Consider the following 16,211-nt stretch of genomic DNA (forward strand, 5'->3'; position numbering starts at 1 on the left):
TCTGCCTTCAAGTTGATTTTTCCAGGCACATATTTAATGTGATAATGCTACATCACATATGCGAAACTGCCACTTAGTTTCTCAGGGGGTAGCTCTCCCCCACCTCCCCTTTAGTGCTCAACGAATCAAGAACCGATTTGTGGTCTTTGCTTAAAATAACTTGAACACCACATACAAATTTTCTAAACCGATTAGTATCTAACCTAAATGTCATAGTCTCTTTCTCAATGATAGAGTAGGTCAACTCTGACCCCAGCAGTGCTTTAGATACAAACACAAATACCTCCTCCCTACCATCACTCCATTTTTTAAATAATACTGCACCGGGGTCACTGTTGCAGGTGATAATATAAGCACGGAGGAGACATTGCCCTCCTCCACAAGGAAACTTTCTGATGCACCACCACTGAAGACGACACTACATCAATCATGGAACACCTCAACTATCAACTTCAAAGACTACCATCAAAGAAAACCCTCACATACTGACCCTTGGGTATGCAGTATATCTACAAATTCATCGCTCCTCTAGCTCAGCTCCCAGCACTACATGATCCTCTGCAACCCCTATATTCACTTCAATGACTTTATAGATGCCAACTACACCTGCCTCCTGAAAGCAGGAACAACATCGGCGTCACACAGTAGGTCACCTTCTCCATACACCCCGCATAGCACACACTGGGCCCTATCTTCTTAACCAGTGACAGAGTCATGTTCATCCATGTAACTGAGCTAACCTGGACTGACCAAACATCATCCACTTCACCATCACAGGCTCCCTGGACTCCACCACTAAGCCCCTTACCTCCACCCACTGCAGATGGAACAAATTTACAGAGACACATTGGACATCTGCCCTCAACATCACCAGGCCCGACACCACCGGCAACCTGGAACTGGAAGTCCAGAATTTCTCTGACTGGATCTCCAACTGTGTCCATAATGTCGTCCCATTAAGTCAGCCAACACCAGCATATCCACCTTACAAGCCAGCTTGTTCACCCCAGAACTCTGGTCCATTAAACATGAATGAGAGTAACTGGAAAGATGACAGCGCTCCAACAGGAATCCCACAGACCTCTTTGCTGTCAAATCGTCCCTCAGCCAATACCGACAATGCCTCAAAGAAGTTAATAAGGATGCCAGACCAAACTGCATCGAAGCAAGCACCAACCACACCAAGGAACTTTTCATCATCGTCACAGAGTTGTCCTGCCCTTCAGCCACCGGGAACACAGTCCACCCTTCCCAAGCACTCTGCAACACCAGTGTGTACAACTTCTACAAAATAAATTAGATATCTACTGCAACTTTTACCCACAACCCAACGACATCAGTCACCTCCTGACACCAACAGATGCCACCCATGACACCACATCCATCATGACCTCTATTTACTCCGAAGCACCAAATGACCCCTACTTCCACCAGTACTTCAAATTTGGACACAAAGAAATCAGCAGTGCACTCTCCGCCATCCTCAATTCTTCCATCACCACAGCTACTTTTCCCGACACATGGAAACATGTAGAGGTTATACCAGTCCGGAAAAAACCCTCCGCCAACCCCAACAAACTCAAACATTGCTGCCCATCTCGCTCCTCCCTTTCTCTGCCAAGGTACTTTAGAAAGCCATCAACCGCTAGGTCACAGAACACCTGTAAGTTAATAACCTACTTGACATCTCCGAATCCGGCTTCCGTGCCAAACACAGCACGCAACCGACGACATGAATCCTTCTCCTCCTCAACCTCTCAGCAGCATACAATACCTTATCCCACCTCACCCTCATCAGAAGACTCCACCACATTGGCGTCCAGAGAGATGCCCTCAAATTGATCACCTCCTTGCTCACAGGACGCACCCAGCGAATCTGCCTACTGTCCTTCACCTCCAACCCCAAGAGCATCATCCGCAGCATTCCGCAAGGTTCCTCTCTCAGTCTCGCCATGTTCAACAACTGTATGACGCCACTGGCCAACATCGTCTGTACCCGTGGACTAAACCTCATCTCCTACACAGATGACACCAAACTCATCCTCTCTCTCATAGAATACCCTGCCACCAGCAGAATCAACTATCAGAACGCCATGACATGTGTATCCAACTGGAAGAGGTCCAACTGCCTGAAGTTCAAAATAGACACGTTGGAATTCCTTATCTTTGGAAGGAACACCTAACCGTGGTTCAACACCTGGTGACCCCCCGAACTCGGACCCACACATGCTTCCTTGGAACACGTCATCAATCTTTTCATCATCCAGGACATCAAACTTACATTGAAGTGCCAGGTCAACGAAGTATGATCCTCCTGCTTCCACACCCTCTGCATGCTTCGACCGATATTCTGATGAATCCCCGTTAACAACACTAAAATAGTCACACATGCTCTTGTGACCAGCCGACTGGACTACAGAAAGGGCACCACTCCCTCCACAACCAGTTACCAGCTTTCATTAACCACCATCGGAACTTCCACCAACCCGCCAGACAATTACACTTCACCTCCCTCGCCCACATTCCATGCATCCACCAAAGTCACAGCAGAGGTTGTTACTTCACCTACCTGGCTGCCAAGTCATGAAACATCCTCCCCTTCCACCTGTGAATGTCACCTTCACTTGCTGCATTCAGAGAGGGACTCAAGATCTGGCACTTCGATTAAAGGTCTGCGAGGGTAAACAAAGTTTATGACGAAGCTTTTTTCCCGCATGGAATCACAACACGGTCATTACAACGACCGCATTGTGATTAAACATACCATTACTCTGCAAGTCGGAACAACGACTTGCAGAGGGGGGGGGGCAGGTGTTGGATTTAGAATCCCACACCTTCCCTAGTGTCCGCACAGACTGGAGTTGGAATAGTAAATTGTACTATTCCAACATCCAGCGCCCCCCCCCCTACGCAAGTCGTTGTTCCGACTTGCGGAGTAATGGTATGCGGAATCACAATGCGGTCGTTGTAACAACCGCGTTGTGATTCCATGCGGGAAAAAAGACTGCGGGACAAATACCTATATTCCTCTGCGAGACCTCAAAGCCTGGATACCCCCAGAGGTCAAATTCGAAAAGCTTTATTCGAAATTCACGATTGAAATCATAAAAACATACATTTAAAAGGTGGGTAACACATAAGTTACAGAATGAAGGGGTTTTTACATTCACCAGCATTAAAATCTAGTTATACCAAGAAGTACAAAAGAATCTAAAATGCAGTTAATTTACAAAGTACTTTACATTGAATTCCTGAATTTGATCAATAATTTTAAAAAACTCGATACAGCGTGTACAGGGCTCGACAAATCTGAAAAATTGTACTAGTCCTGCAGGTCTAGTAACTTGGAAAATCCCCTTGACCCAACTGCAACCTACTTGACCACTGTCTCTGAAATCGGAGCAAAAGTGACAAGTTAACAAGATTTAAAGGCATCTTTATTGCTTAGTCCCTTTTTGAGCAATAAAAATGCCTTTAAATCTTGTTATATTGTCACTTTTGCTCCGTTTTCAAAGACAGAGGACAAAAGTTAGTTTGTCTTCCTACTCATCCAGAAAGGGCGAGTAGGACTTAAAAATAGCTTGTCCTCATCCATTCTCCCTCGCAAATGCGAGCGGGCGAGTGGATTTTGCGAGCCCTGCTGTACAACAATATCATTTTCTAGCTGTTGCAGCCTAATAAAAGCAATTCTACAAGTGCTGTGGCCCCATGCCCTCAGGATTGGTTTCAGGAAGGCCGCCCTAGGAGCTGAATAAAATTTACAAAAAAGAATACAATGAATGTTTGATTGGGCGGAGGTTTCATCGCATGGGCAAATAAGCGTCTCCCTTGACCAGTTATTACAGACTGGAAATGTAATTACGCGAAAGAAGGTACCAAACCTAAAACGGGTCAGTAACATTCTAGAATAACAGTTAAAATCGCTTATAAGATACAGTCGAGGCCCTTTATTGGCAGTAATTTGCTGGTAATCCATGACTGAGTTTTTAGATTTTTCCATGTCCCATCTATCATTAGCTAAATAGTCCAGAGCCATTTTTTTCAGTAGCTTTCTTACGACCACCTCCATGCTAGATGGTCTCGTAAAGTACTCTGGGTGGCCAATCTCAGTCATCAAGTTTTTAACATATTCCAGCCATTTAATGTTGCTGACACCGTCAAGGGTCAAACAATCAGAGATAAAATTACGGTTTAAAGATATCTCCGGAGTGACCCACACCTTATGCCATAGTAGTATGGGCGCGATTTTTATGACATCTGAAATGTACAATAAGCCCAGTTCATTATGTGTGAGGTAGGTTGCTGTTGATTTAGGGGTCCCAAGCAAGTATCTGAGGTACTGGTTCTCGGTTAGTTGAATCGATGATGCATTTCAGATCCCTGATCCGTATGTGGCCGTGGAGATACATTTGGCCTTGTAAATTAGGGTCAGTTCCTTCACGGGTCTACCCCCTATTTTAGCCGCAAAGTTGTTTAGGACTCCTACAGCCCGAGAGAAGGCTAAGTTTCTTGCCCTCACGGCAGTATGCCAGTTGCCTCTCCTATCAAAATTTATTCCTAGGTAAGAGAATTGGTCGATAGTCTCAATCCTCCTACCCTTGAGGAATATTGGGCAGGATGCTTTCTTAGAGCCAGGCCCACAGACCATAGTGAAAGTTTTTGTGATGTTTATTTTTAAGCCCTTATCTTTCATGTAGTTGGAGAAGTTCAGAACGGCCCTCTGTAAGCCTACCTTGGTTCGAGACATAATGGCAGCATCGTCTGCGTAAAGGAGTATTGGCACCGGCTGCCCCTTGATCGATGGATAATCGAACTGTGACTCTTTAAGGTGATTGCCAATGGAGTTTATATATAGGGTGAAGAGTAGGTGTGCTAGTATGCACCCTGTCTCACACCTCTCCTAATGGGGAACTTATCCGAGCACTCTCCCTGAGTGCCGTACCTTACCCTGGCTCCAGCACTCCTATATAATTCCTTGATGAATGTAACGATTTGATCATCAATGCCCATGTCAGCAAGTGTGGACCATAAGTTATTGTGGTCCACACAATCAAAGGCTGAGCTCAGGTCAACGAAAGTGATGTAAAGGTTACCCTTCTTAGCTTGAGTATACTTTGATATAACAAGGGCCAGGTTTAGTCCCTATTCAACTGTGCCTTTGCCTGTTCTAAATCCGTACTGAAGGCTGGAAATAATATCACCCTCCTCCGCCCATGTTTGGATTCGGTTTAAAATTATATGGCCTGCTACCTTCATTAAGGCGTCAAGAAGGGAAATTGGTCGATAGCAGGTGGGGTCGTTCCTATCTCCTTTTTTGAAGATGGGAACCACTATTGCTTCGGTCCAAGTAGGTATAAAGCCCTGGGAGTTTGCGCTATTCAGGACGTTCGTTAACATGGGGGCCCAAAGATTAATCTCAGTTTTGAAAACATCTATTGGGACCCTGTCCGGGCCCGGAGCTTTATCTGAGGGGCTTTGTTTAATTGCGGCGGTAACCTCTTCGCAGTTAAAGGTGATACCCAGAGGGAATACACCCAGGGAGTTAATATTGCAATCCTCTGATGTTATTACTGGTGTAGGATCTACAAGGTCAGAAGAATTTATGTGGTCATAAAGACGTTTAAAATGCTTTACCCAAGTTTCGCCGTTGATGGCGATATCTATTGTGTCTGTCTGCTTGTTCTGCAAATCGGGGACATTAACCGCCTTCCAAAGCGGTAATTATCCACACTCTATAAGTAGTGCTTTATTGGCTAATACTGGAATCCCAAGGTTTGAATGGTTTTAAAGGGAGAGAACCTAGAATGTCTCTACAGCGCACTGGCAATTCTCACATCAGATTTATGCACTTGGCATTCAAGCAAATTCTTAAGGGATGCTGCTTCATGGCCAAAATGGATTATGCATTTTGAGTAGTATTTAATCAGACCAAATAAAAACTTTAACTATTTCCTATTTTCTGCCGACAGAACTACCACAATGGCTTTCAAAATGTTCACTTTGAGTTTCACACCTCAAGCACTTAAATAGTGCTCAAATAATCCACACCATTCGCATCAACCCTGCATTGTCAAAATATAATAAGAGTCCTGCGTCTCAAAACATACAATAATTTGTTCGACCAATTTTCATGTCCATCCAAATTACTATATTGAATTGACACAACTGATCTAACTCTCTTTGCAACACCCCGGTAAACTTAGGGGTATCTTGCAAACCTTATAGAACACAGCCTTGACTCTTTGAGCACGACCTTGTGCTGAAAACCAGTCAGTTTCCTCAGTTTAGCTGCCAACATTGCATGGATTTTCTGTATACCTCGATCATTGGAAGACACACTCAAACAGTCCTCAGATTGAACAAACAAGATTTTAATATTATGCAATTAGGATATTTAGGATCTAAAATGATGTCTAATCCACTCTGGTCATCCCATCCAAACAATTTGGATTCATACTTCGGTACATAAACTACAGAAAACGTTGTCTTATTCTCTAATTCAAGCTGTGCCTCAAACATTGGATGTTTTTATTGTAAAGTGTTGAAGTTCCTCAAACATCTGTGAACCAAATGTATTAAACGGTGACCGCAAATTTGCCATCACTAACACTTCAATGCTGTGCACCTGATATTCCACACAAATTAACACCACTGCAACATGCGCAAGGGACAAACTCTGAACATCACTGTAACACAAGTTCAGTTGAGATGGAAGGCACAGATGGGAGGTTTCCCCCTAACATGACCTACAGAATTCCTGCACTATCTGCACTCCTAATTATCCAGGGTTCCAGGTTCACCCTTCCATGTATTTCTACATGTTAGAATGGGCACCACGTCAATGCTGTCACCATCACTGCCATATTCTCCCAACTTGGACACCAGAGACTTTTATGACATACAACATACTCCAGAAAAGTGCCCTTTTATTACATTTGAAACATGTCTGGGATAGGGCCAGCAAAGTGCCTTTTTATTACATTTCTGAGATAGGGCAGGGCAATGTTTCAGTGATGCTGCATGATTTTTGCAGCCACACTTTAAACATACAAGTATTACTACAATGATAATCACTTTTCGACTGAGAGCTGCTCGCCGCAAAACTCTTATAATCTTTTGTTGTATCCTTACAATGCGATATTTCCTCACTGTACTGAATTGTTAGAAGAAGACAACTAATAAAAGTAAACACCAGAATACTCTATGGCTCTAGCAATGCCTACTGCTGTATCCAAATCTGGATTACCAGTCATAAGAAATTGCTCTTGAATTATCCTGAGCCCATTGTGCACATCATGATAATTGAACGTAATGACCGGGGTCCTAAAGGCTTATATAAAGTTGAGACTACTGTAAAAAATGATTTCTTTCAAACAGCGTTCCTAGATGGAGAGAAATATTTATCCTGTGCCTCTACAACAGTGGCATATTCATCACCACAAAAGTAAAATCTCCAGCTTCCAGTTGGTGACTCACTACCCATATCTCTATGATTGGTAACACTTTTAAAATTGCCCTGCCCTCCAGGGTCTGCCTGGGCAGAGAGCATGTGTTGCTCTAGTAGATGACCTTCAGAAATTGGTCAGCTCTCTTTAAGCACTTGTGCTTGTGGTGGCATCCACGTTGCGGGAGCGAGCAGCTGCGCGCAAGCTAATTGGAAAACAGATGGTCTGCACGCCGTTGCTCGCTCCCGCAATGCCAGTACAAGCATGAATGCTTGAAAACAGCTGTTTTCATTTGGCCATATGTTTGTAATTAAGGATACGCGTACGCTAGTTAACCTGCTCGTTGTGGCCTTGCCGGCGCGCTGTTATTTTTGTTCGCGGCATTCCCTTTGACCTTTGTACTTCATTTATTCTCCTAAAGCCAGGATACCCTCATTGTGGGCAATAACTTTGCCTACAAATTGAAAATAAATAGTTAAACAAATGTATTTGGGCGCAATTTTCCAGAACATTAATTGAACTGTTTCCCTGGTTATCCTGGTCGCGGTCGCCTCACCTGCGCGCTTTCACTTTCGTTCGCGGCCGCACAAGTTATTTTATTTTGCTGCGTGAGACATTAAGAAAGAATACCGGGCCTCGTATCGCAACACGCAGCTAAGTGATTTCTGCCTTTCCATGTTATTTCCTCTGAGCACTTAAGGATTTGTTCGTTTGTTCCAGTGAGCTGTGCATTTTAAATGCCATTTATTTCTCATGCTGTAGGTCATGCTTGCAGCGCTGTGGTCCATTAAAATCAATTTACAAATTTTCCAGATTTTGTCCAAGGTGCTTAAAGATGATGATTAATGTATTTAAACATTTTATATTATGGCTCCTGTGCTGAATAATTGCTGCTTCACAATTGGCCATTTACACTATTCATAGCAGAGGTGGAACTTTTCTGTCCCATTTTAGGACTTAATAGCTGCCCCGTAGATGCATGTTCTTCCTTTTTCACCAACAGTACTTCAAACTTCAGCGGGTTGAAGGTGACCCACAGTAGAGGGCCCACTTAACATGTTTGCATTCTGTACTTTGGCTCACTAACTAACTCTCTCACTAACGAACTAACTCTGTCACTAACTAAATAACTAATATTCTCTCACACTAACTCTCTCACTCACTAACTCTCCCACTAACTACAAACTAACTCTCTCACTCTCTCGCACTAACTATTACTCACTAACTAAATCCGGACTAATCTTTAACCACCTATTATTTAAACCCTCATAGCAAAATAAACATATTCACTATCACTTATTCACTTACTCTCTCCCTAACTAACTAATCTCGCATTTAAAATCACTAACGCTCTCACTCTCAATAAATAAATAACTTTCCAACTCTTTCACTAACAAACTCTCTCACACTCACTAACTAAATCACTCTCAAACACTAACAAACTCTCTCTCACTACCTCTCTCACTAACTAACTCACTCGATCACACTCACTAACTAAATGGCTAACTCACTCACTTTCTCACTAAATAACTAACTCTCTCACACAATCACGAACTAACTCTCTCACTCACAAACTAAATAACTAACACACTCTCTCACTCTCAATAAATAAATAACTTTCCAACTCTTTCACTAACAAACTCTCTCACACTCACTAACTAAATCACTCTCAAACACTAACAAACTCTCTCTCACTACCTCTCTCACTAACTAACTCACTCGATCACACTCACTAACTAAATGGCTAACTCACTCACTCTCTCACTAAATAACTTACTCTCTCACTCTCACTAACTAACTCTCTCACTAACTAACTAATCCAGTCACTAACTAACTAACTCTCTCAGTAACTAACTCACGCTTTCTCTTACAATAACTCTCTCACTCACTAACTCTCTCACTAACTTACTCTCCCTATCTCTCAATAACTAAATATTTCTCTCACTAACAAACTAACCTTCAACTTCTAATTATTTATACCCCATAACAAAAAAAACCATAACAAACAAACATTCACACAGGTACATAAAACTTACAAGCATTTAAACAGCGTCAACACATACGCAAACTCGATATCTATAGCTAAACACTTTTAAGGGCTGAAAGGCAACACCTATTGGCTATACCACTGCTTTTTTCAAAAATCAAAGAAATGTCTATGTATCTTCTATTCAGTGTATTATACAATTTAGCTGTTTAAATACATGTTTTCATACACCAAAAAACAGGAACAGTTTCACATATTAATAATTACCTCTGCTAATACTAAATCATTTTCTAAATGTATGCTGTCCACAAGTTTGCTTTTCTCACACGGTGCACTAAAAATATAAAATATGTCTTTACAGGTCTGATTCTGCAGTCATAAATTCAATGCTATGCCTTAAATTCACGATGCAATGTGTATGCTGCTCTGCTATCATTTCACTGCCCAATGTTTCTTTACACGTTTGCTGAATACTCTGCTTTAATTTCACCGGTGTTGCACTATCTACAGCATGGACACAACTCACCGTGCTGATCAGACTAAAAGTAAAGTTACAGGCTACGTTTATTCGCCTTTTTTAAAAATCTACGTGAGAAACGTAATACACATATATAATACCTGCTGTCAAAACCTGTGTTTATGCTAAAAGACACAGATTCGTGTTAAAACTCTATGGTCTAGTGGAACTCTCAATCCGTTCAAAGCGAGACATATGTGGACTAAGCAGAAGCTTGGAAGGCCTACTATCAACTATTGAGATCATAGCTCTTCTACTTCATATGTTTGCAAAATAATTAAAGGGGCGACAGTCTTCCATAAGACTCTACTTTTGCATTAAGCTCATAAATATAGTGCACCACTGCTTTTTACAGGCACCTTCTTTACAAGTTACTGATGCTCTAGTACAGATACAATTCAGAAAAGGGGGTGGTGATGGACAGAGTATCTGAATTAAGCAGAACACTCCTACCCAGTCCAAAGATCAGGGCTTGATCCATCACCGTTTTTTAGCTCACTGCACCATCCCAGCTCAGAACCTGGCTACATGCAAATTAGTCTGTCCCTGGCCCAGTGCATCATGGGAACAGGGCAGACCAAACTACCAAGCCAATTCTTATACTGGGAAGGAAACAAGCTTCCGGGGACCGGTTTCTGGCATTTCAGCCGTAGTACAGATACATTCACTTAAAAATAGCTGAATATGTTATAATTCATATTAAGATCAATTTATAAGCCCAAAGCTTCAAGCACATATAGTAAAAATTGTCCAGAGTAACTACCACTGTTAAACGAAATGTGACTAGTTGCTCTGTCTCCTTTCTAATGTTTGTAAACACACAGCTCCTGTGCTGCATAGCTAACCACTTATATGGTCCCAAAGGCAAGACCTATTCGCTATGCCTATGCTTGGTTTTTTTTATTACTAGTGAAAATGTCCCAATCTATATTATCACGACAGGCTTCAGATGCTTCTGTCAATCTTGATCATTCCAAAGGTGTTTTTCCTAAAGATGACAAGAAAGGTTGTGGAGGAGATATATTCAAATCAAGGTTGGCGTGTCACTGTTCCTAAGAAAAGGGTGTAGGTCTTAACCAGATCAGAAGATGGACAATCAACATGACATCCCCAAAAATAACATACTTTTATTTATTACCCAAAATACATAAAGGGATTCACCTGCAAGACCTATCGTCTCCGGCATCGGATCCCATTTGGAACCACTTAGCCAATTCTGTGATTTCTTTCTTTGATCTTTGGTCCAAAACATACCCTTATTCCTAAAAGACACACGAGATGTACTCAACTTAATCACTAAGTGGCAAACCCAGAGAAGATCATCATCTGATGACCCTCGATGTTGAAGCTCTATACACAAATATTCCCCAGGATGCAACAACTGAGGGTATAGATACCTGCTTCAGAGCAGCAACACTGATTACCACAGCACTGGTCGACTTTATCATGGAATTCGCCATTATGGCCTTGAAAAACAACTTCTTTAAGCACAAATTTCAGTTATACCACCAAATGCAAGGCGCTTTGATGGGCAGTGCCTTAGCCTCAAGCCTGGCCTGTTAATACATGATCGATTACGAATTTCATCATATATTCAGACCATCCAACCCCTACCAGAGGAATATCATCACCTGGAAATGATACATTGATGATATTCTCATTTTCTGTAAAGGTGATGGGGCCAGATGTCACAAATTTAGCAAATGAGTCAATACCCTGGACCCCTTCCCGAAGTTCACCAGGTCCCACTTCAGCAGAGAAATACCTTGTGATCTCCATCAACCATGGAGAACTTTGCACAGCAACTTACTAGAAGAAACTGACTGCAATAGTCTGCCTACTTTTGATACCACCATCCAAGAGATCTAGGTGATAATCCACCCTTCGTTCAATTCTTATGTATACAGAGGAATTGTAGCACCTTGGTAGATGATGACATGCAAGCCAAACCCTTGAGGAATAACCTGGCAAGGAATGATCCACTAAGAGTGATCAGACGAGCAGAGAAAAGGGCCCCCAATAATAACCATGAGGCCCTTTTAGAAAATACAACACAATCAACTGAAGATGTCATCACATGCGTGATCACCTTTACTCCAGTCTAACAAAATCAAGAGCATCATTATGAAACACATGTAACGTTTTGAATACAGGCTGCATGATCTCGGTATGACCATTGTTTGCATTCAAGAGAACCCAGAACCTGAAAGACCAACTGGTAAATACGAGACCGCGATCCAGCCAGAAAAGATCCTGGACAACCCTGTTTATGGGCACTCCCCCAGTGACTGGCCACTACCCATGCCGCTCTTGTACAGCATTTCCTGTCACCCCACACTCAAAAGAACTCAGTCAACAGCTTTACATTAACACAAAGACAACACACCAATTGTAACTCCAAGAACTGGGTGTATCTCATCACTTGCCCATCACTTGACTATGTAGAGATGTGACTGAAGCTATTAGGATCAGATAGGGGAACATAGAAGTATCATCCAATGTGGATGCATTGCAACTTAGATGAGCAACCATTTCTATAAACTCATCAGAGGATCTAAGATGGACAATTGCAAATGTCATTTTTTTCATTTATTGCTTTTTTTTAAACTGATAAATATATGGTATTGTCATTTACAATGGCAATAGGTAAGCATTAGAGAGTAGTAGAGTAATAGCTTAATCTCTCGCAAATGGGAGACCTATTGCATTTGCATCCACACAAATACACAGAGCTCCCCACCCACACACACAGAGCCCCCCCCACACACACAAAGCCCCCCACACACACACAGAGTCCCCCACACAGAGCCCCCCTCAACCACATCCCCTCCACACACACAGACCCCCCACACACACAGAGCCCCCCCACACACACAGACCCCCCACACACACAGAGCCCCCCCACACACACAGAGCCCCCCCCACACACACAGAGCCCACAAACACAGAGAGCCCCCCCCCCACACAGACCCCCCCCCCCCCACACAGCCCCCACCCACCAAAATACACAAGAAGCAGAAAAATACTACGTAAAAATTTGGAGAAAAATAGTCAAATTAGCTAGCAGCAGAGGAGTGAAATAACAGACTAAACGGCAGAAAACATAATAAACTGGATGAAAAATAATAAATAAAAGTAAATTTGGCAAGAAAAACAGTAGTAAAATAACATACAAGTTGAGTGATGAAGTGACAAAACGCACAACAAAAGAGTAAGCATTACAAGTGTTACAGAAAACAGACTAAATGAAAAGAAAAATCAGCAGGATAAAGGGGGAAAAAACGGTGGAAACTGCAACTAAGGGGCCAATTAACGCAGAAAGAAACACAGCAGAAAAATAAACAATCTGGACTCATAGGTTAACAAGCATTTTCACACACAACAAACAAGCACTTTATGATGAGCAACCGTAGATTGCAGTACTAGTAAAACAATTACGTTTTCATGTGCTGGCCTGGGGGCCAAGATAGCTGCGCTGCCGGCAACTTTATTGCAGTGCAGCAAGACTCGGGCCCAGCTGCTGCCATGCCAGAATAGAATGTATTTATGATTGCAGGAGCCAATTGTTTCCAAGTGATCCTGCTCCGACTCAGTGCTTTAAATGGGCCGGTACTCACCGGTACTGAGTACCGGCACTTCCGAATTTTCTTGCCATCAGTACCGGCACTTCTCTGCAGCCAGGGAAGAGTACCGGTACCCTGATCATCGGCACGGCAGGCGCAGGTTAGGCATTTCCTCAAGCTCAGGGCAGTCGCTGCTGAATATTCCAGCAGCGCCTCCTTGAATGTCCAAAGACTGCAGGGTGTTGAGACGGCTTACATCACGCTGTGATTAACAGTGCAGGGTCTAGACAGACCCTGCACTGTTCATCAGATGCGCAATGACCATTCCACTGAAAGCGATTTCTCCCGCCCCCTCCCCATTAGGTGAATGAAATGGGCTGGGACTGCCAGACATTCACCCAGTCAGTCCCATTTAGTGTATTGCACTGGCCCTACTAAAACATGTGGCAGCGCAATCCAATCCTCGACCAAAAACGTTTTTCTTTTAATCTTTATATTTAGCACAGGAGCTGCTTCCCTTTGTGTGCCCCCCACACCCCCCACCACAAACACTAATTGCTGCATTTAGCATTTACAAGATAACAAGGACTGGGCAGCAGGGTGCTGGTACAATGGGTGTGAATTCAGCTCTGTCCATAGGGCAATGCACAGCAGGGAATGTTGGAACACTCCTGCGAATTAGCTCCCATGACAACTGTTGATGCATTTGGTTGGGGAAAAGACGAGAGGAACATAGAAGGGCGAGGGAGGGAGGAATGTAAAGTGAGTTGATAGGTGAAGTTAGGATTTGCCGCTTTTTCAGGTAAAAATGACAGATTTTTTTGGGGAGAGTTTTATATAGCTCGAACTTATTTGCTGAGTTCTGAAATCAATAATGGACTTAAGTGTGTGTTTGCTGATGTCTGTGTGCTTGCCTGCTTGTGGGTGCCTGCTTTTGAGTAAGAAAGAGGGAGAGTATCAGGACACTCTCAGGAGATATATTAAAGGGAATGTGTGGAATACTTTTGTGTACGTCTGCTTGTTTCTATCTGTGTGCGAGCTTGAGAATTATTATTATGCCAAACAACAATAAATAACAGTAGGGCATTAAGGAATAACAAATGTTACAAAACAAGGACATTTTCACATCTCCTGTTTGGTTTTCGTTTTGTGTAATGAGTTAACCTGTTTCGTTTACATAAACGCATTTTATGTGTTATGATATGTGCTGCAACTGGTACAGAAGCCTTATGCACCATCAAATCTTGCCCTTAGCCCCGCCCCTAGCTCCGCCCACTTGCCACACCTCTAGCTTATTTTATTGAGTACCTGCACTTATTTTTTCCCATTTAAAGCACTGCTCCTACTATATGTTTATGAAATAAACTGTAGAACACAATTTATAATGCTTAATGAAGGCTATATAGTAAAATGTGAGCGTTTTATCTCGGGGCTGGTTTTCGGGTGGATACTGCTCTGAGTTGGGTTAAGTTTGGGCTTCTGCTTGGGCCGCTTTGGGCATTGACTGGTCTCTAACTCTGGGAGGGTACGATCTTTGCGTACTGGCGGACATCTTGAGAGGGAGCCGAGGCCAAAGCAAGTAACCTTAAGAGCGATAGAGTATATTGAAAAACCTTGTAAACAATGTTAAAGCCCCACTTGTAGGAGTAACAATGTGTGTGCTGGGTTGTATTACATTTTAAACTAAATATGTTTTTTATAAATTACTGACACATATTAAAATGTCTCTGAGGTGTTAATTGTTCTCTGCAACGGTAGATTTCTATTTAGTGTTCCGTTCGGTGTTCTGTTCTCCCCTTCGGCTGCCAGCCCGGGGGGGGGGGGGGGCGGTGGCGCAGGTGTAACGTGACGTCACCCAGGAGATCCTGTTTGTGATGGAGCCGCCCGGAGACCTCAGGGCGCGGCTGATCCCGAGACAATGGAGGGAGCGACGGAGGGGCGCCGCGGGGTTAACGGAGGAAAGATGAAGGGCGCTGGTTCCTCCGTTGCAGGGTCTCTGGCGGTGCTTCTTGTACCCAGTGGGAGGCTCGACCCCAGGCCGGTGTTACATGTCTAGAAACCCCAGAATACATGTGCTCATCGCAAAAATGTAGAGAATCACTACTGTGACTCGCCTTCTCGTTTGGGTTTCTCCAGAAGAGTGGCACTCCGGGGTTCTTGCAGCAGGAACCCTCCCTCCCCAACCCCCGACATCGGTCAGTTGCCCCCTGCCCCCCCACCCCAGGCCTGCTCCGGACGCCGCCGGCCACGGCTCACCTTCCTGCAGCGGGCCTCCGTCTTGGTAATTTCCTCCCCATCTATGGCTGGTAAGGGCAGAGGGTGTCGGTACCCCAGTCCCCTCCCCTCCCCTCGGCCACGCCGCAGTACCTGCTGGAGAGGCAGCTTCTTCCCTGCGCCTCGGCAGAGCCGTCTGTGTACAGCGGCAGTGACGTACAGCCGGGCAGGGCCAGGCCTATTTCATTTTTTTATTTAATGCATTTTTATACAGCGCGGACTTTACCCGAAGGTGTCAGAGCGCTGTACAATAGAACCAGTTACCTGACATGAGAGAACTGTTGCAGGAATAGAACTAACAAAAATTGCATGCCCATAGCTGTCAAGGTTTCAGATTACTTATGTGTGACATTTTCATAATTTCACTATAAATATGAGTGACATTCAATGACTATGAGTGACACTTTCTCGGGAGCAAAATCAAA

The 16,211-nt window shown here is 43.5% G+C and overlaps 1 protein-coding gene across 1 annotated transcript in view; it reads right to left on the reverse strand.

Moving 5' to 3' along the window:
- Nucleotides 1-15,948, reverse strand: part of LOC147729335 (embryonic protein UVS.2-like) — a 222,306-nt gene extending 206,358 nt beyond the window's left edge. Inside the window, exon 1 of the mRNA XM_086959621.1 lies at nt 15,880-15,948. The gene's annotated coding sequence lies outside the window, so the exon portion shown is untranslated. The remainder of the gene's footprint in view (nt 1-15,879) is intronic.
- Between the last annotated feature and the right edge of the window lie 263 nt (nt 15,949-16,211).

The sequence above is a fragment of the Lissotriton vulgaris genome, chromosome 2_2 (assembly GCF_964263255.1).
Source record: "Lissotriton vulgaris chromosome 2_2, aLisVul1.2, whole genome shotgun sequence".
Taxonomy (NCBI): domain Eukaryota; kingdom Metazoa; phylum Chordata; class Amphibia; order Caudata; family Salamandridae; genus Lissotriton; species Lissotriton vulgaris.